The 22,290-nt window shown below is 33.5% G+C and overlaps 1 pseudogene; it reads left to right on the top strand.

Moving 5' to 3' along the window:
- Positions 1-8,933: 8,933 nt before the first annotated feature.
- Positions 8,934-17,234, top strand: LOC133806698 (protein argonaute MEL1-like; annotated as a pseudogene).
- Positions 17,235-22,290: the final 5,056 nt, after the last annotated feature.

The following is a 22,290-nucleotide window of genomic DNA, read 5'->3' as shown; positions in this document are numbered from 1 at the left end:
CCACATAACAAAATACTATTTTTCACATTATTTACATTTCCGTACTATGTTGTTTGCTTTAGAATCAAATACATGTTTAGTGAAAATTATATTTTTATACTAATTAAGAAAGATAATTTTAAAAAAGTAAGAAAATACACAATTTTGAACTGATTTACTTACAATATATGAGGTATTAAAATGATATTACCAGTCGTTTTGTCCAATTGCCTGTTTTGACTCTATGTTTTGACAAATTATTTTTTGGACTTTGTGTGTTTGTAAAATGATTTAGTACTGTACAGTTGTTAGGTAGAATGATTGTATTTTTTTTTCTGAGTTGTTAGTTTGGTGAATTGTTTGTGATTTTAGTTAAAAATACTTTGATCAAAATCAGATTTAGGGGTCTATTTAAACCATTTGATAAAATACAAGGTTAAAAAAGTAATTTTTCAAAACACAAGGTCTAAACAAGTAATGAGACAAAACATATAGTCCAAAAATGTATAAACATTTATTTAAACAATAAGTTACTTAGGGCATGTTTGGCCCCGACCCCTGACCCCAACCCCCAGCCCAGGACGTAGGCCCCGACTCCCGACCTCAGCCCCAGACCCCAACCCCAACCCTAGACCCCAACCCCGACCTAGAACCCCAGCCCTGACCCTCGACCCTGACCCCGGACCCCAACCCCCGAACCCGACCCCAGCCTCGGACTTGGACCCCGACCCCCGGCCTCGGCCCCGGACCCCAACCCCAACCCAAACCCCAAACCCCGGCCCTGGACCTCGACCCCGAACCTGGCCCCAACCCCAACCCCTGCCTCCGACTCCAACCTTGACCCTGACCTCGACCCAAACCTTATCACAATACAACTTAATTTAAAAAAATATTACAATACGAGCTAATACATACCATTTTTTATGTATTGTATTAAAATTTGTGATTGTCATAATTAATACAATACAAAATTCATTCCAAACATAGTGTCCACTTATTTAATACAATACAACTTTCTTATACGACATAGTAAACATGTCCAAAGTTGGTTATAGAATAAACTAAGATAATTAGTAAAAATAAATATTTTGTTAATTTCACACCGACATGAAATCAAATGTGGCGGGAACACTAATTTATACTAAACAAGACAAAATATTATTTTATAAATTAAATAACATTAAAATACAAAATGAATTCGACCAAACAACGCCCTGATATTTATATATGTATTATACGTAAGTTGATTAATGCGCATGGCAATTATAGAATGTATATATACAGGCCAAATAAAAACAAAATATAATATTCGATCTTGTGGACTATGTATTGAGATTCCTAGCTACTACTACAATAATTAATTAATTTACTTAAATCCTGAAACAGAAAAAAAAACACTTCATATTTATTCTGTCCACTAATTAAATTTGAATATAATAATAAGGGTAGGTAGCAATTTGTATCTTGTATTTTTTGTAAAGTATTGTTTTGGTACCTAGTGTTTACAATAATATTTATTTAGTATTCTTCCTTTTAAAATTATTGTATTATGTATTTTTAAATCGTACATATTTAGTACCCTAAACTCAAATTAAATTAATACAATTTTACCAATTTAATAAACTACTCTCAATTATATAAGTTCTAAATTCATATTTAATTAATTAATTACATATATCTGTTGATAGTTTAGTCATATTGATAAAAAATTATTTATCAAATCTAAATCTAGTGTACTAAATTAGTAAATTCCCAGATAATAATCCTTTTACATATTACAATTTTCTTTTTCTAACTCACTCACTCTCTCTCTCTCTCTCTCTCTCTTATATAGTACATTATTTTAAAAATACCTTTCTCTTTCTCTAAATCTTTAACAAGTGGCCGCGTAGATCATCAGAAATGTGAATTATAATGAAACACAAAGATATTCATATATATATATATATTTATATATATATGGGTGTGTTTGTGTATATAGGGCAGCAGAGGTGGGGGAGAGATATGGAGCGGTGTCGTTTTGAGCAGTCAATGGAAGCAAATAAGTCATCATCGAGAAGATTGAAGCAAAGTAAAGAAGTGGGTTTCAAGAAAAGATGCATGGACATGGCAAAAGAAAAAAGGTCCAGGTTTTACATTTTGAGAAGGTGCATTACTATGTTAATATGTTGGCACAAGTACGAAACCTACTGATCAGTATATATAATCCTTTATTTCTATAGTTATCTATCTTAGGTTATAATATTAATTTGCCCCCTATATATATAGTACTCTTGTTTCATCAGTCCCCAAGATCATGAGACTACATGTATCATATTTTTAGGAGCACAGTACTCATCAATTTTTAAGAATCTCTTACTGATCAAACCAAGATATATTTATATATATATGATATTATTATTATTATCTAAATATTCGTACATGTATATTGAGGAATTTTTTATTCATATATATATATATATAATTGATTCTTAGAAAAAATCTTTGTAATTATGAATTTGTGTTGGTTGAAGAGAAAGAACAGCGAAGAATCTGTGAATGAGCTAGCTGTTGGCTGGATAATGATCTTGAGAGTGAGCTGTACCCACTATTTATATAAATACAAATACAGATTGAAACAGTAATCCAGGAAACTAGGGAAGTTGTAATAACAGTTGGGTAACATTTTTTTTTTTTTTGAGGGGAGTTGGGTAACAACTTAACTAACTATAATAATGACATGTAATTGCCTTTTTAAAAAGGAAATAATAAAGAATGAGATTATGGTAAGATGAGTTATTTTTTTTTTAATTTTTAATTATAAAAAAATTAAAATAAAAAAAAGAAAGAAATCTTTATGGGAATTGATGTTTCTTATAGGTAGTTAGAAAGAGAAGTATTCTTTTTCTTTTTGTTTTTGTCTCTTATTTTATGTGGAACCTAATAAGTTCTCTCATTTTTAATTTTGAAAAAAGTTAAATACAAATTATTACTACGCAAATGATTATCATCCATCTTAGTAAACATATCATAAGCTTATCTTGAGCTTCCAACAGTTTCTCATTATTCCCTGCACCTCAAGAAAATGGGAGACACAATAACCTGTAGCTTGTCTCTAAATCTTAGGAATTTTTTTACAGATAAATCTTTTGCAAGAACATTAGCTATTTGATCATATGTAAAGTCATGTCTCAAGTCAATTAAATTTTGTATAACCATATCTTGGACAAAAAATACATCAATCTTTCCATGTTTAATTCTAGCATGGTAGACTAGATTGCTGCCCAAAAGTCACAATGATAGGAGGAGTCTGAATAGGTATGTGCATTTCTTTGATGAGTGATTTCATCCAAGTGATCTCAACAACTACATGAGCTAAAGTTCTATACTTGGATACTTTACTTGAATGTGCCACCATAGTTTGTTTCTTGAAACTTCAAAATAAACACAATATGCACCAGTGGATATTCTATCGTCATGGTAGCTTGCCCAATCTACATCAAGCTCTGTAGAGTGAGTGTCCGAGCAGAGCTTGGCTTAAAACTAACACCATATGTAGCCTATTGTGTTTCAAATACCATAAGATCCTTTTGTAAGCTTATGAGTGAGATGTAGTATTGTGCAAATCCTTACATAGTTTATAAACAACATGTGCAATATTAGGACGTGTAATGGTCATGTATAGTAAAGCCCCCATCGTTCTTCGATGTAGACTAAGCTCGACCATCCCTCACCAAGAGAAATGGTGTCACTACAAAAAAAACATTTTATGACATATTTTGTGTGTCATAGGTTAATTTGTCAAACAATGATTTGATGTAAAAGCTCGGATTATTATGACGAACAATACCCATCATAGTAACTTTTTGACATTATCACCTTGAGATAAGCTATATGTAATATGCTAACTAAAATAATAATAATAATATTAATCCAACAAAACTAAATTTAGACCTGACAATTGATCCAAAAAAAATATATATACGTAGCAAAGTCTATTTCATAAATCAGAATTTATAATGGTTGAGATTGGTTAAATATAATTGTTAAGTAGTATTACACAAGGTGGTGTAAAACACTTAACGATTTTCATTTAAGTTGAATTAAAAATATGAGTTTTTGTCGCAGGCATTAATAATTGAATTTTATGAGTCCAAAGTGATACAATGAGGTGTTTAAACTTACTCTAAAAGTTTGGAATTATTTGAATGTAATTAATAGTTATTTTGGGCACCCTAGGCAGTGGGGAGGCGACATGTTGCCACAAAGCTTAAAACCAAAACCAAGACATAGGACAAGTGACATGTCGCAGGTCTTAGGATTTTTATTACATTATTTAAGCTATATAAATGACATGTTTAAAAGCTATAAATCCTATTAGTTGAGCCTAATGACGGTGTCTACACTATAAAAATAAGTATTTTATAGTTGGGAAGTTTTGATCGCACTTTTCAATTCCCTCTCTAATCTTTTTCTCTCTCTACCTCTCAAATGTCATAAGTTTTCTCCAAGAAATTCATCAAGAAAGTGTTTGTCTTGAGAATTTCAAAGGCTTGTTTAATCTCAATTCCTTTACCTCTTAGAAAAAGCTTCAAGCATCAATGGTGGGCTAGGAAATAGAGAATTTGGACAACGATACTTCTCGTGTATGAGCCTTATGGTGTTTTCTCCCCCAACATTGAAGTTACAAGTGGTATTCTTCTTCTCGTCATAGATGGGATTTCATTTTATTGTTTGCACTTATTTTCTTCCTAATTTTCTTGGATCTTTACAATGTAAGTTCCATCCCGAATCTAACTAGATAGGTGATGTAAGTTCACTCTCCCCCAACATATTCATCATACCAATTCAGTCTCCATAACTAAAATCACAAAATAGAATCTTAAATCATCATTTAAAAAAATATAACAAAGTAAGATTTTTGAAAAATAGGGTATTGAAGTCTTTTATTACAATTGATAGGAGGATGGGAGATATGCAGGGCCACGGATGCCAGAGTTGAAGGAAACCATGGAAAAAATAAACAATCATGAGTCGACCACTGCTGCAACCCTTAAGCCGACTGCTGAAACCTACAAAAAGAGAGTAAGTGAGGCATTTTGTGTTGTGAGGCTATGTTGGCATAAAAAAGGAGAGCTATAGTTGGAGAGGGAGAGTGAGGGGTGGCACTACAAGAAAAAATAGTTTTAGGGGCGACACAAAATCACCGCTGATAATGCCATTATTAGCAGCGACAATACATCGTCGCTGCTAATATAACCCTAGAATTAATTTGTTGATAAAAAAAATTATTTGGGGCGATTTTTATAATATAATTAACGGTGACATTGTTACCACTAATAATTTAAAAAAAAAAAAAAGAATGGGAACTTTCCCACTAAATTTTTTATTTGACTATTAGCGGTGACACGTGTCACTGCTAATAGTCATGTATATGTAGCGCCCTTACTCGTCTTCCTCATTTGGGAATCAAGAACCAAGCCCTAAGAGTTGCCGCCTACTACTCCCTACCCAACGGAAAACTCCATTCCCACCCCCCAAACCTCAAATCCAAGCCTATAAACATATTCCCCGACCCTCCAAACCATAACCCTGACCCCTAGGCCGAATCCCCATTACCTTGACCCCTCTCTCTCTTATTCCCCCATTTCTCTATCTCTTTCCCCGACACTACAAGAAAAAGGCTCTATAGTGACGACATCTATTGCGACGACTTTAGAGTCGTCGATGTATGTAGTCGAAATCCACGAAAATTCATTTTTTTAATTTATTAAAATAAATAAGCTATAATGACGACATGACTAGACTCTCCAAATTCCTGGTACCCTACAGCGATGACATGTCGTCGCTGTAGGGTACCAGGAATTTGGAGGGAATAAGAGGCGAGAACTGACTCTACGATAACGTCATGTCATTGCTGTAGAGTCCTCGTCGAAAAAAGATAGGGAAAGATCTTTGTCTATAGCGATGACTAGTCGTCGTTATATGGTAGGGAGGGAACTTGACCGCCAAAAGTTTGTTGTCAATTTTCACTCCCTACCCAATTAATCGAGTGAGCAATTAATCCCAAAAAAAAAAATGGAGGGAAAGTAGACCGCCAAAAATTTCAGTCAAAATTTCACTTCCTATTGCGACGTCATGTCGTCGCTAAATGAAATGAAATGGTGTGTGCTCTCTTCAACGACGACGTTCTTATTTCCTATAGTGATGACATGTCGTTGCTATAGGATCTCAGCATAAATCTCTCTACCTAAACCTTCTTCTTTAGCTTTTTCTCTGTAAAACCAAAGACGGTACGCCTCCCCCTTCGCCGCCCCTCGTTGATCCAACGCCCCCTAGTCTGATTTGGGCCCATTTCTTCCAAGTTTAGGTAATCTAAACCCAATTTCTATATATTTTAGCCTTTAAAATGAATATTTTGTTAATATATTTATGTATTTAGTATTTGGTAGAAATGTGTTTTTGAATTTTGTTTTTGTTTTTTTTAGATTGGAGTAGTGGAGCATCATCCTTAGCCAGAGATGCCTTTGGATAACCCCCGAGCCTTGGTTATTGTTTTTATATTTTTTTTTGCGTTTGATTAATGTTGAAATTATGTTTTTAAGTGTGTGATTGGTTTGTTTATATAATGTTGAATTTTGTATTTCATTTTAGATTTGTATATTTTAGACAATGTTAAATATGTTAATTTAATTAAATGTTATTATGTTATTTTTGTAATTGATTAATATGTTAATTGTGTAATTGGGTATTGTAGATAATATTGAATATGTTAATAAAATTAAATGTTAATATGTTAGTTGTGCAATTTGTTATTTTAGATAATAGTGTTGAATATGTTATTTTAATTTAATTTAATTTAATGTTATGATATATATTAGTTGAATATGTTTATTTATATAAATGTGAATGTGAATTGTATTTTTAAATTATATTGTAGGTTATATTAATATAATTATATGTTTATAATTAGTATATGTATATTATGTGACTGGTTTTGTAGTTTTTATGCAAATTTTAAATTTTGGAATAGGTTAGATTACAGCCGTTATGCTGTCGAAATTTTAGTAGATTTAGAAATATTAAACATTATAAAATAATTTTAAAGTTAGTGTGATTAAATTTTTTAATTAATTTTAAAGAAATTAATAAACATTTATAAAAAATCATAAAGTGGAAATTAAAAAAATAATTTTACAATTATAAATCTCTATTTTTATTTTTGAAAAATAAAAAGTGAAAATTAAAATAATAATTATCAAAGAAATTAATAATAAATTTATAATTAAATATTTGTTTATATAATGAAACTTTATAATACATTCATAAAATTTGATAATATATATTCATAAAATTATAAAGTAAAAATTAAAATAATAATTTTACAAGTATAAAACTCTATTGTTATTTTTAAAAATTAAAAATTAAAAAGTGAAAATTAATAATAATCATAAAAGTAAAATAATAAATTTATAATTAAATATTTTTATATTTAATTAATTTTATAATATAGTCATAAAATTTGATAATATATATTCATAAAATTATAAAGTGAAAATGAAAATAATAATTTTACAATTATAAAACTCTATTGTTATTTTTAAAAATTAAAAAGTGGAAATTAATAATAATCATTAATAGTAAGTTTATAAATTTATAATTAAATATTTGTATATTTAATTAATTTTATAATAATTTATTAAATTTTATAATATATATTCATAGAATTTAATAATTTATTCATAAGATTCAATAAGATTTCATAATTTACTTTAAAAAATTAGTGTTTTGGTGATAAAAGAATTATTAGCAAATAAATGCAGTTTTTTATGATTATCACATTGTGATAATTTATTTTCCACTTGAATTAGTTATGACGATTGACAAGAGTTGGATAACTAATAGACGACGTAACTCTGATGAGTTTTGGAATGGTCTTCAAGCATTTATACAAAATGCCCAAGAATCATGTGAATGCTTCGAGAGAAGTCAGGTGCTCATGCGTTCAGTGTGTCAATATGCTGAGTCAGAAATTGGATGTGGTGGAGGCTCACATACACAGATATGGGTTTCTGCAGCGATATGTGAAGTGGATCTACCATGGTGAAGTTGATATGCCTCTAGTAGTGGACAATGGGGCTCCAGTGACTGATGAGATGATTGACATCATCAATGATGTTATTGGTGAACAAGAGACTAACGAAGAAGGCGTAAATGAAAGAATTTCAGATGGTGGTTGCAATAGTGCGGAGAATCAATTTGATGACCTGTTTCAAGAGGTCGAAGCTGAGTTATACCCTGGTTGTACTTGGTTGTCTTCCTTAAACTTCTTGGCGAAGATGATGCACATGAAAGTTATGAATAAATGGACATATAGTTCCTTTTATGAACTTTATGAAATTTGCATTCCCAAAGGAGAATAATATTCTAGCTTCATTCTATGAGTCTAAGAAAAAAATGAGAAAGTTAGGGTTAGGTTATCAATCAATTCATGCTTGCAAGTACGATTATTGTTTGTTCTGGAAGGAGAATTTCAAAAAATAGAGTTGTCATGTATGTGGTGAGAGCCGATGGGTTGACAAAGACACAAAGGGGAAAAAAGTCACCCATAAAGTGTTGCGGTACTTCCCTTCGACTCCTAGGCTGAAGTGGCTGTATGGTTCAAGGCATACAACAAATGATATGACCTGGCATAGTACGGGACGATTGAAAGAAGATGGTGTGATGCACCATCCTGTTGAAGGGGGTGCTTGGAACAATTTAATTTTAGATATCCATATTTTGCCAAAGAACCCAGAAACATTCGATTGGGTTTGGCTGCTGATGGTTTTAATCCATTTGGTAACATGAGTCTATTTTACAACATGTGGCTGGTAATATTCTGCAAGTACAATATGCCTCCTTGGTTGTGCATGAAAGAGTCATTATTCATACTGACCTTATTGATTCCCGGTTTGAAATTACCTGGGAATGAGATGGATGTCTTTTTGGGGCCTGTGGTAGACGAATTGAATGACTTGTGGGATGAAGAAGTTCAAACCAAAGACGCTGCAACGAACAGTGTATTCAGAATGTGTGTAGCACTAATATGGACTATCAATGATTTTTCGGCCCATAGTAGTTTTTCTGGTTGGAGTTGCCAAGGATATATGGCATGTCCTTCATGCAACGAAGACACTCCTTCATGCCGGGTAATTGGGAAGACGACTTATCACTACACCAAACACCCATTACCATAACACATCATTATAATACTATTTAAAAAGAGTTATGGTATATTTATATATATATGTGTGGGGGAAAAAAAGGGCGGTAACTTATTTGGGAGCCCGCCACTTATATTTTTTTTCACACTAAATATTTTTTCACACAAAGCTCCATCCCTATTACACCCTTCCATTATCAACTCGACGAAACCCTTTATTCCTTCACAATCCAAATCCCAATCCTTGCTACTGTTCCTCCGCTGTCGTTGATACTGTCACCGCCTTAGACAGCGCCGAAGACTGTCGTCACTCCTGGCCCGAATGGACGGCCCTCGTCGACTGATTGACCACCAAGGGTTACTTCAGCGAAACCCTTGTCGAAGATGAGGCTGACAGTCTATACAAGAATATGAGCCTTTTGAAAGACCCCTGTCTTAGCTTCGCTCGTGACCGTACGATGTTCTCAAGTAAATTATCTCTTTCTTTCTCTATTTGTTTGGTTGCTGAGAAAATATGAGACCAAAGCTCAACTTTATTCATACTTAGTCTCAATTAAGAAGAGAAAAGAGAAAGAGTAAGAGAAAGCTCTGTACACAGTCAACAATGGTGTTGGTAGATCTGAGAATCTTACGTTTGGTCTCTCTCTCCCATTTCTCGACATCTCCATCTCTCTCTCACATTTCTCCCATTGCTCCTCAATTTCTGGCAATCACTATCTCAATTTCAAGCTCTCATCGGCATGGGTATGTACTTCTTCATCTTTATTTATCCATCTTCACTCATCTATTTCTACAACTATAACCCTAATCCTCACTTTAAGTACCATTTTTCTTTCAATTTCTCTTTCTGTTTTTTCATGACTGATCAATGATTCATCATTAATGTTCTCTTTGTTAATTTTATTATTGCAACCATGATAATAGTGATCTTTGTTTCTATGTTTAAATATGGTGTGTTTTGGAATATAAATGAATGTTTGTATGTAGGCTAAACTTGTATGTATCGAGTGTATTTGTGTTATTTGATGTTTGTGTCAATTTATCTATAAATTTTGCTTAGTTTGACTGCTTAAATTGGTCTTGTTATATAAAAATAAGCTTTGCTAAACCTATGCATAATAACTGTTTGATGGAATGCTTCAGTGAGATATATGAGTAAAATGATAAGTCCTGAAGTAACATCAAAGAAGGCAACTTGTCATTTATTACATTGTCGTTTTCAGATCCCTAAAGCTAATTATATTTACTAAATATATTTACAGGTATCGATAAGTCCTGAAGTAACATCAAAGAAGGTAAACCGTGACATTATCAAACAGCTGGATACTCTCTACCGTGCCTCTCATTTGGCTAATTTGAGAGTTGCTTATGATGGCGGGAAGTCTATCTACACTGCTGGGGAGTTGCCATTTTCCTCCAAAGAATTTATTATAAAGTTGTCTGACAATGATAGAGAAACTAGAAGCTCTAGTACCAGGAGGTATTATATACTACATTAAGTTTGACATTTGAGTAATACTATTTTCATTTTTATGTACTCTGTTCTGATTTGATATTTTTTCCCTTCATTAGCCGTAGGGAACGTGAATTTAAGGTGACCATCAAGTTTGCTTCGAAGCCAGACTTACATCATCTGCGACAGTTTTTACAGAGCAGGCAACTTGATGCTCCTCAAGAGACAATTCAAGCACTGGATGTTGCTCTCAGAGGAGATCCATCAGATAAGTAATTCAATACTGCCTTCAGGCTTTAAAACAAAATGCTATTCTTTATAAAATTTTCTTACTGCTTTACTATTTTTTTCATCTGAAAATTCAGTGCCTGGTAGTTTATTTTTGTTTGTATATGTTATGTAACTTGATAATAATGTACTCTGTATGTTGTTAAAAGTGCTGATTTTTTTTTAGTCGATGGCTTGAGTGTGTATATCTTTAACTGTAGGTATACTGTTGTTGGGAGGTCGTTTTTTCACCTCACACTGGGGCGTCCTGGTGAGCTTGCAGATGGCATAATCTATTGGAAATGGTACTATCAAAGTTTGAGGCCAATTCAGTTGGGGCTTTCTCTTAACATTGGTATTGCCTTTAGCTAGTTTACTCTTTTATGCTTATATTGTTACAAGGCACCATATGGTGCACCACCTAATGGCGTAAGGTCGTTGTTTGTGCAATTTAATGTCGGTTCACACATAATCTAGTAAGATGCTAAAATCTAATATGGAAGATGTTATGTGATGCCCTACAACAATTTTTGTTATCTAGATGGTTTTTACCAAGTGGACTGACGCTTCTTTTTCTGAACTACCTTATCCAATTGTTGTAGATGTTTCAGCAAGGGCTTTTTATGAAACTATAAGGGTATCTGATTTCGTTTTCAAAAATTTTAATGTGAGAGACGATCTAAGGCCATTGCATGATCAAGTTCGGCTCCAGGTTCTTGCATATTACTAAGTTGGATATCGGTGATTTTCTTATCTATTATTAACATTATTAAAAGAAATTTATATCTATTTTTACTGCTGCAGCTAAAGAAAAATTTGAAAGGGGTTAAAGTAGCATGCAGTCATTTGCAGAATACAAGGACTTATAAGATTACTGGGATATCGACAGAGCCACTGAACAAATTAATGTGAGTGTGTATATGTCATGACCTTAACTATTCCATGTTGGTATGTGCTATGTGCTGCTATTTGATTTTAATAATTTGGGAAGATTTTTCTTGGTGGTATTTAAACTTCTCTACTTGTACTTTCAAATTGTTTCACTAACATTTTTATATTTTATTTTAGGTTTACTCTTGATGATAAGATGACACAGATTTTAGTTGCTGCTTACTTTCAAGACAAGTACAAAATCAAACTCAGATATGTGACATGGCCTGCTCTGCAAGCAGGAAATGCAGCAAAGCCTATTTACTTACCCATGGAGGTTCCCATCATAGTTTCAATAACATTTTTTTTTTGCGTGCTAAGTTCTATTGGACAGCAGCTATTTTCATGATTATATTTCTAAATGTTGTATCTGTTATAGGTTTGTACAATTGTTGAGGGGCAAAGATACTCTAAGAAACTCAATGAAAGGCAAGTAACCAATCTATTGAGGGCAACTTGTCAAAGACCAAACGACCGGGAAGAAAGCATTTGGCGAATTGTTAAGCAGAACAAATACAGTGATCAGGAACTTGTCCAGGATTTTGGAATTAGTGTTGCAAACAATTTGACAATGGTTGATGCTCGAGTTTTTCCTCCACAAGTGGTATTTTTCTAATATGTGCTTGCTTTTGCGTTTGACGAGTGAGTTCTACTCTTTCAATTGGAACTAATTCTATTATTTTTCTTCATGAAGCTTTTATACAGAGGTACTGGGAGGGAGGCTACTGAGCATCCTCGATTTGGGTAATGGAATATGTCCAATAAAGTAAGTAAATGATCTTTATAACTCCATTTTGTTACGATGTATGTGAAGAGGTATGATTCATTGACTTATTTTTTTTGATTTTGGGTTATGATAGAAAATGATCAATGGAGGCCAAGTTGAGTTTTGGACATGTGTGAACTTCTCGCGTATCAATTCAGATATTCATGATTGCTTTTGTTCAGAATTGGTCAGTACTTGGCTCAATAGAGGAATGGTATGGTTACCAGATCTTTCTGTCTCATCTCTTTTACTGTGACATTGCATTGACTGTTTATAATTGACATTTTTTATCATTTTGGATACTTGGAAGGCCTTCCAAACTAGACCAGTAATTCCCTGCAGCGCTTGGCCAGCTAACCAAATTGAGAGGGCTTTGAGATCTGTTCATGAGCAATGCAAGAAGATACTTAACAACAAACAACTACAGCTGTTAATAGTTATCTTGCTTGATTCTGGTGGTTCATATGGTGAGCGACTTGGCCAAGACTTGTAACTATGAAGTTTGAAATGCCATTATAACATTTTGTTTTAGCTAAAAAATGTTACATGCCTGTTCCAGGGATGCTTAAATGAATTTGTGAAACTGAGCTTGGAATTGTTTCACAATGCTGTGAGCCTAAATGGGCAGTGAAGCTCAACAGACAGTATTTGGAGAATCTATCCCTGAAGATTAATAGCAAGGTTCATTTACCTGAATTCTGCTTTGATTTATTATTTGTTGTTGGAGCTGGTGTTGTTGTGTTGTTTATTTCTTTGTACCTATTTGTAACCCCCTGGCTACCCCAGAACAGTTACGGTGAACAGTGAACCGGAAATTTGACTCGCTACCCGAGTCCTTTGGTTAAAAACGTGATCTAAGTGTTATTATTAGGTTAAGGTGAAAACCAGTAAAAAGGAAATGATACATTTCATTAAGTAAATAAACTGCTCATGAGCCTTTCAAAATGTTTACAAGCTGTTCATAATACAAAAGGGTCGCTACTTTAGCAAATATACAATCCCCGCCGACCTAAGCGGCAAAAATAGGGTAAACTCCTAGTCCCTCTGAGAACTCCCTGACCGTGGTGGTCAAGCGGCCCAATATGTACACAACATCCCCCAAGCTCTCCACTCAGGGTTGGGTGAGCTTCTCCTTCCCTTTACCTGCACCACATAGCACCCATGAGCCAAGGCCCAGCAAGAAAACACAATATAGCATGACATAATATCAACAATAGTCACAATAATCGTTCAGGATCAACAGTCCAAGCAAATAGGTGACAATAGCCAAAAGTCACAAAGATGGGTACAACTCCCTATAGCCATGTGACGATAGGGTCACCAGGGCTTAACTGATAAGTGGTTCTTACATAAGTTTGATCAGGACATGTGCATGGTGATTGGTCACCAACATAACCTTCCTCCCGACTCTAGAGTCGTAACTATGGACAACATCCCCTAGCCATGTGACTAACGGTCACCGGGGTCATATACCTTGGCTATGAACATCTGGTCTTAGACCAGGCAAGCACTTATAAGTTCTTCGACCTTAGGGTCGGTCCCACATTAATGCCATAGAGCCATTCAATGCGTGATCATCGACTTTAGGGTCGGTCCCTGACTAGTCAGTGCCATAAATAAGTTATCAGCGTTCACTAGCATTTAATATGCAATTCATGTCCACATAAATCAACCAACATGCCTCAATATCAAACCATGCATGTCATATACCTATACAGGGTGCAACTGTATTCATACACTGTTTTCTTACCTCTGGTTCGAGTGAGAATTATTATATGAACGACCCCTGAGAACGATCAACCTTTAAATTCCTTGACGGTCACCTGGTCATAACCAAAATATAGGATTTATCAATAAAAATGATAACTGAGGGTCCCTAAACCAAAACCCAGCCTCCGAGACATCAAACACTACCCAACCAGGTACTAGGTTCAACCCCGAGGCCTAAGGTTTGAATCCCCAAGCTAAAGACATCATTCTGGCAAAAATGACCTTAAGGGCCGCGGCCCTCCCCTGCTGTGCCGCGGTGCGCCCTCCAGACAGCGAGGGACTTCCCTGCCAGACGCCAAGGGCCGCGGCGCCCAGCCCAGAACAGGCAAAAAGGCACGCGCACCAGAATTCTCCCCTGTGTTTTTCCTCTCAAACCAGCCCTACAAACCAACTCAAAACCTCTTCCAAACACCCATTTAAACCTCCAAACATCACCCATAACTGCCCCTCATCAAAACCTAAACTTATCATCCATCAAAACCTCTTCAAATCCACACTTCTATCAAGAAATCAAAACTGAAAAACTAAAAAGGAAAACAGAGCATAACTTGAGTTCAATGACTAAAACTCACCTTAAAACCAGCTTTGAACCTCCCTCACTAGCTGAACCAAGTCCACCAACCCAGCCTTTGAATTCCCTAGCTTGAATCCCCACCTAGAACTCAAAAACCTCAAAGGAAAGATGAAGAAGATGGTGTACGGGAAGGAAGAAGCAAGTCTCTGTTTTTGTTCTGTTTTAATCCACTAGCTTCTACAGCCAGCAGCCACTTATGTCATATATATCCCAAACTTAAATGACCAAAATACCCTTGAGCCACCTAAAGCCTCTAAAACCACTTCAAGGGTAAAATTGGCACTTCCACTTATCCCGTTAATCATAATTAACGCTTCCCAATTCCTGCTAATCTCAATATCCTCAAACACCAATAGTTCATATCCCGTTACCCTAAAATCCTCGGTAATGCTCTAATCATTAAAAACACCCCGAGACTCACCCCGAGCCCCGAGCTCAAACCTGTTATGACCAAACCGATAAATCACAATTAAAGATCGTCTCATGCTGAAATACTCGAACCAATCCACATTATAATGTGGTCTCACAATATATCATTGACATACAAACAAGTATACGATTATACCCTCAACGGGCCAAATTACCAAAACACCCCTGTAAACAAATGTGGACTCACATGCATGCATTTAACATCATATCATAATATAATTCTCATAAACATGCATAAATACATTTAATGGCATAATTAAATAGTTATGGCCCTCCCAGCCTACTAATCCAGCCATCAAACCATATTAGGGAATCCGGGGCATTACACTATTTATATTATATAGGTTGGCGGCCAGAATACAGTGTTAAGTGAATCCATAGGAAAATTCCTTTTGTGTCTGATTTGCCTACAATAATCTTTGGTGCTGATGTAACACATCCACAGCCACGAGAGGATTTTGGCCCTTCAATAGCAGCCGTAAGTAATTACTAATTAATAATCTTTTTGCTCCATTGTTTAGTTTAATTGATAACATCTCCATTGTTTTACTTGAATCAGGTGGTTGCTTCAATGGATTGGCCAGAGGTGACCAAGTATAGAGCATTGGTCTCCGCACAGAAGCACCGGGAGGAGATTATCCTTGATCTTTATAATTCAACTACAGATGATAAAAAGGGCCAAGTCCAAGGAGGAATGATAAGGTGAGTAACCATGTGTACATTCTACTCAACTTTTCAGAATCTTCTCCATATGTTATTCTAACTCCTTTCTTTTTATTTTCCTCCAACTAGGGGACATTTAATTGCTTTCAGAAGATCTACTGGAGCCAAACCTCACCGGATTATGTTCTACAGGTTATTTAGCAGACATAGTAAATATTAGGTCTTTTGTCATTACTGCCTAATTAACTCTGTTTTGTGGTCTTTGGCAGATACGAGGTTGTTAGGGTAAAATGGGGGATTTGCTCACTTGTGATGTGAGTGAGATAATAAATCAATAGTAAAAAAAATCCTGTTGCTATCTTGAGGGCCTCAAACATAATTTGTTTTGAAGTTCTTTTTGGTAGTTCTAAGTCCCATTGATTTTACCTTTACCTTAAGATGATATAGCCATTAGCATCTAGATGAGTTATTCATGTGTTAGTGTGAATAATAAAAGGACATATTGCCATAAAAATACAATTATACTGAAACTGTTTGTTGTGCAAAGTGATGTGTTTATCATTCTATTTTCTAGCTTGCTTATATAAGCTTTGATCTTATGATAGTTTGATGACTTTGGGTCTCAAGGCACAAAAGTTATTCTCTACAACTTATGGGCTAATGACGACGAGATTGTAGAGTTAGACTTTGATACAGGTCCTAAGGTAACTTGTTTTGTCTTTCTTTTTAGTTTCAATATTGTTAAAATTAAAAGAAATATGTTGACACAAAAAGATGGAATGTGTATATATTCAGTCTCCTTTTGAGCCAAACTTCTCTTAGCACTCATAGCTTGCAAATTACTTATCCTTTTTGGTATTCTGCTTAAACACAGTCTTAGCTATATTGTATGCACGCTAGAGACAGTGGTATGCTCCCTAAGATGGTTAGAGACAGTGGTTGTCACCAGCTTAAAAAGTTTACATTAGTATATAGAAGAGATAAGAAGATACATTCTTGTTAGTATAAGGTTATCAAAGTTTACCAGCTTAAAAAGACAGTGGTTGTCAAATATGATATGTCATATATTGAATTGAGGCAGAAAGGAGCATAGACTTGTTAGTATAAGGTTATCAATATTGAGTGTTGTTTTGGTTTGGTCATATAGTATCTAATTCTGGTAGAGGAACTTGAAAAAGAGATAGTTTTGAACAATTTGTCTGTAGCAATATTCAACTAGGATTGGGATGAAAATCAGTTTATGTTTTGTTGTTGAGTTGTGTATTTTGTTTGAGTGATCTTGAGAACTTAGAGAGAATGAGATTATTAATTAGTATTTGTATCTTAGATTATAGTTTCCTCCTCTTTCTCTTAGATGATCATTGCTCTGACTTTCTCATCCAAATTTTCAACTTCTAGAACTACATGGATTCATCATGGTAAAATTATGGTTTTGGTTGTGTTCTTGTTTTTTCATCATGGTAAAATTCTGGTTTTGGTTGTGTTCAACTTCTAGAACTACATGGAATGGAAGTCTTGTTTTTTCTTTTCTTTCTAAAATGGGAATTCTCTTTTTGGACTGTTTATGATGCTGTGTTCTTTTCTTTCTAAACTGGAAGTCTTGTTTTTTATGGACTGTTTATGATGCTCTGTCAAGTACACCCCAGAATCCCTTTTTCCTTTTCGAACTGCTGTAGGCCATGATGATGAACATTTAAGTTCTTAGGTGCATAGGCATTTGACAAAGTAGCAACATCATTAGCATTGTGTGTTTCAGTGCAACTGTTTAATGTAAAAAGCATGAAAATGATTATTATGAAAATCATGACCAGTGTCTGAGAAAAAGAGCCCATGTTTTCATTCAACCAAGAAAAATAAAAATCATCAAAGCACCAATCCAATATTCTACTTATAAATCTGCCACTTTTATTTTTCTTTATTCTTTCTTTCTTTTTGGTCCATTATTTTCCTTCCTTAGTAAAACTTATTTGGCTGGTATAGGTGAAAGAGAGAGATAGTTGGGTCCATCCTTACCAAACAAAAACTAGATGTTGGGTCCTAATAGATATTTGGTCATTACAATGTCTCCATTATACAAATATTTAAATATATGTTATATAAAAGTGTAGTACTTGGCACTTGTATAAATGAAAATGAATTAAATAATAATAATAATAATAATACAGTCCTAAAAGGAAACTGAAATTAATTATTATTGATAGAGCTATAGTAGTGCAGTTGATAGCTTGATATTTAGTACATGACATTTTAGTAGTCAAACTCCATAGGCGTTGAACTAATGATGGTATATATTTGATAAATTGTAGTGAAAATAAAACATTATTATAATTACCTTCTCATAGATACATCTCTTTTAATATGCTTTCTTAGTTTGAAATTATCAAGATCAATAACTAGAGATACACTCTATTGATTTTTCTTAATATTTTATTTTGTAAATATAAGATTGTTCATATCTTTAAAAAAATTTCTTACATATATAGATACATCTCTCCTAATATGCTTCAACCCCATGTATTATTTCATATGGAAATAGACAAGGCTTATTATTTATACTGTTGTAAACACAACCTCAAAACAAGAACATAAACACACCATAAACCAGAAAACAATTGATTAATAATCAATCTTAAAGACAAAACTGGTTTAATCAAGGAATCAAATCAAAACAGAAATGAAACATAAAGAGGAACACAAACACAAACACATATGTGGTTCGAATGAGTGTTGGCTAGACACCACTCTACTCCACGGCCAAAACCAGCCCCAAGGGCTTGACAATCTCTTTAATGATTCTAAGTTTCAATCTATACAACAATGGAGTCTAGCTCCAAGCTTCTCTCATAACAGTAGTACAAGATATCTCTAGGCTCTCTAAAACTCACTCCCAATATTACAATGTATGTAAAAACTGAATTGGATTAAATGATAGAAGAGGAGCCTTATATATACATGTGATGTAAGTGACTAAAATCCCCTCCAAGGCACAAGCACCAACTGTCATAATTGAATTTTCAAAATAAATTCATTTCCAATTTGTTTTATGTTCAAATAAATTCAAATTTTATTCTTTTTCATGTCATTAAAAGTTTTACATCACTGTCTTTTTCTTTATAATTTCATTTTAGCCAAATAAGAAGATTTAACTCCATCTCTATTTCGTTTCTCTATCTGATGTTATTCTAATAATTTTTTGCTATATATTGTTCTTGCCTATTTAATTTTATTTATTTAATGCTGAGTTTTTTTTTCTCTTTAGTTGAAACTTTTCTAGTTGGCTGCCTTCAAAAGAAGAGGCAAGATACTTGGTGTGCAAGTAATTTTTTACGGGAGACTCTTATTTTTGTTTGCAAGAGGTATTCCTTTTACCTTGGTTTTATATTATTGAAATATTAGAGGAGTTTGAATATCTTAAATATTCATCCATAGTGAAGTAGGTTATGAGATTATTATTGCGTGCTGCGGTGATAATGGAAGGTTGAGACCTTGTGTGTCTTAGTGAAGTAGGATCTGAGAAATTTGTGTGCTGTGGCGAGATAAGGAAGAAAACATGTGTGTTGTTTGTCTATATGCTTGTTAAGGTAGCTTTCATTTCCAATCGATTTTATATATGTAGGTCACTTAATGTCAAAGAACAGTCAATAATTGAAAATACCACTACAAGAATACCAACCAAAAATAGAACCTCCACTCCTTGATATTGAAAACCCAATAACTAAACACAGAAAGAGAGAGTACTTTGAGTACTAATAAGATATAAGGAAGGCCATGCACTTGAAATTATTGGAAAACTAGCATTGTTAATACTTATAAAAAAGGCCATGCCTAAGAGCAGCTTCCTACAGGAGCCCCCACTAGAAGAAGAGCAAAAATTCCTCAACACCTTCAAACTATCTGGATTGTCAAATATCCTAGTAGTAAAATCTATAAGAATAGAAATTAGAGATTGTGTTATTGAAATAGAAAGAGAAATATCTAAGTGTAAAAGTATAATTCTACTCACTCAATTCCGCATTCCTCTACCTGACTAGACCTGTTAATTTTCAAAGTGTTTCTGAATAGAATTTGGGTTATTATTTAATGTTTGTCCAATTTTTTTTTATTAACTAATTCTTAGTGCAATATAACATCAGCCAATACCTACAACGTATATACTCCACACCATTGTACTTTCTTATTCATTATTTAAATATCAACTTAATAATTGAGGGTGTTCCCTTTTCAACTTTTATTTAAAATGAGTGCAATATAACTCACAATGAAATATAAAGGTCTCTCCTCTTAGCCATCACAAACAAAAGTAAACTCAAAAAAAGATTCTTCACAAAATAATGGCATGATCGATAAAAGATTTTACTAGAATTTAGAAGTTTTTTTTTTAATCTAGAATCCATAGAAAACAGTCAATGCTTGTCTAAAATATGTTTAATGTACACTTTATCAATGACTTAGTAAGCCTAACAATAATAGCAAACTAAAAATAGCACCCTTATTTCATAGAATAGGATCAAGCACAACAGAGTAAGGTTGGATAAGAAAACATATAGCTTGGTCAGAGTTGTAACCTTCAACAAAAATTTTGTTAGCACACACTTTATTTCAAAAAAATTCTATCCATGTGGGCAAGTTTCCTGGTTCAAATCCCTTAGAGTGTGAGTTGAGTGTTGTTTTATTTGAGATTCATGCCTTGACACATCACACTAATAAAAGGACAACCATAGAAAAATTTCTCCAATATGCTTTCATTTTTTTTTTTTACGAAAAAGGATAACAAGGTGCTGATCCATTTTCATACTTTTTGATATTTTAAACAATCCAAAAAACATGACCGAGTGTAAAGACCAGAAATTAAAATGGTTTTCCAAATGTTGAATCATAAGCTCCATCCACAAAGGGATAAATTACCAAGTCTTTTACGTTGTTGGATTTTCACTTCTCAAATCCCTCTATTTTAGTTATAGATAGTAGATATAAATATTAGGGCAGACAGAGCAAAAATTAAATCCCAAAAACCTCACGAAAAAGGCTGTAATTAATATATATACTCTTGTCATTTTCAGAAAGATTATAACACAGGGAGCTCAATCTCTATTGTAGAAATTAAACCAATTAGTAAAGTCAATATAGAGCCCTTGGAAACACAATGGACAAAAGTTGGACAAGCAGCTAGCAAACTTAACAAAATTATAGTAAAGGCCAATACAACAAATAAAACAAAAAAATTGACAAATAAGACACAACACACAAACGGAGAGTAGAACACCAACACCAAATCAAAGTTTGCTTTCATATTCAAAGACAATAGGTTGAAAGAGCATACATTCTATATATTTAAAAAAAATGACAGCCTAAATCCTATATCAAGTGAAAACACAGCAAAACAAACTTCAGTATTTATACGATCTTGTGTTTGGTAAGATATTCAATTCACTATCAGAAAAAAGAGATATTGAATTTATTTAAGATATGAGAAGATGAACAATGAGAAGCAAACCTGGGAGAAGGAACGTACTACTCTAGAGTTTTTAAAATTTTCCCTTATTTTGTCTATTATGCTTATTTTTTGTGTGGTTATATGACAGGTAGTTGAGAAAAGGTTATGATTTCAAAATAACTGGAGGATGAATTTATGCTCATAATGCATACATTAGTTATACTAATTTATATGCAGGGTTCATTGAATGAGATTCTCCTTGAAGACCCAAAATCTGGAACTACAGACAACGCTCATGAGGATGCCTTGACAAAATTGTTTGGTAACCCAAAATCTGGTCGTTTAATCGGACACGGAAGAGGCGTAACAAGGTCGAAGCTAACTGTTGTTAATATGTGTAATAGCAAGATCTCCAAATTAGAAGAAGAGCAGCTGTAGAATATTTTGTGCTGAAAGTAGTAACTTTTCAATATGTTGATTATTTAAGACTACTTGAATACTTTAAGAACATTTTGTTGTTGATGACAGTGTTGAATGTTTTAAACTAATTTGTGGATTGTTAATATAATGTTGAATGCTTTTACTATTTGTTATTTGAAAATCAAGTTCATTTGATGATGCTAGTATATATTAGAAAGCTAATTTTAATTATATATAAAAAATTAAAATATAATAGAATAAATTAGTGTTATATAAATAAAATATATAATGAGAATTTAAACATATCTAAATATAACAATAATACGAAAATTGTGTTATAATATCTATTACAATAACACTTTTTATGCAAAGAATTGTGTTATGCAAACTTCATTATATAACACAAATAATGTGTTATACT

The sequence above is a fragment of the Humulus lupulus genome, chromosome X (assembly GCF_963169125.1).
Source record: "Humulus lupulus chromosome X, drHumLupu1.1, whole genome shotgun sequence".
Taxonomy (NCBI): domain Eukaryota; kingdom Viridiplantae; phylum Streptophyta; class Magnoliopsida; order Rosales; family Cannabaceae; genus Humulus; species Humulus lupulus.
The sequence above is the reverse complement of the archived record's forward strand: the minus strand, read 5'-3'. Positions and strand labels throughout refer to the sequence as shown.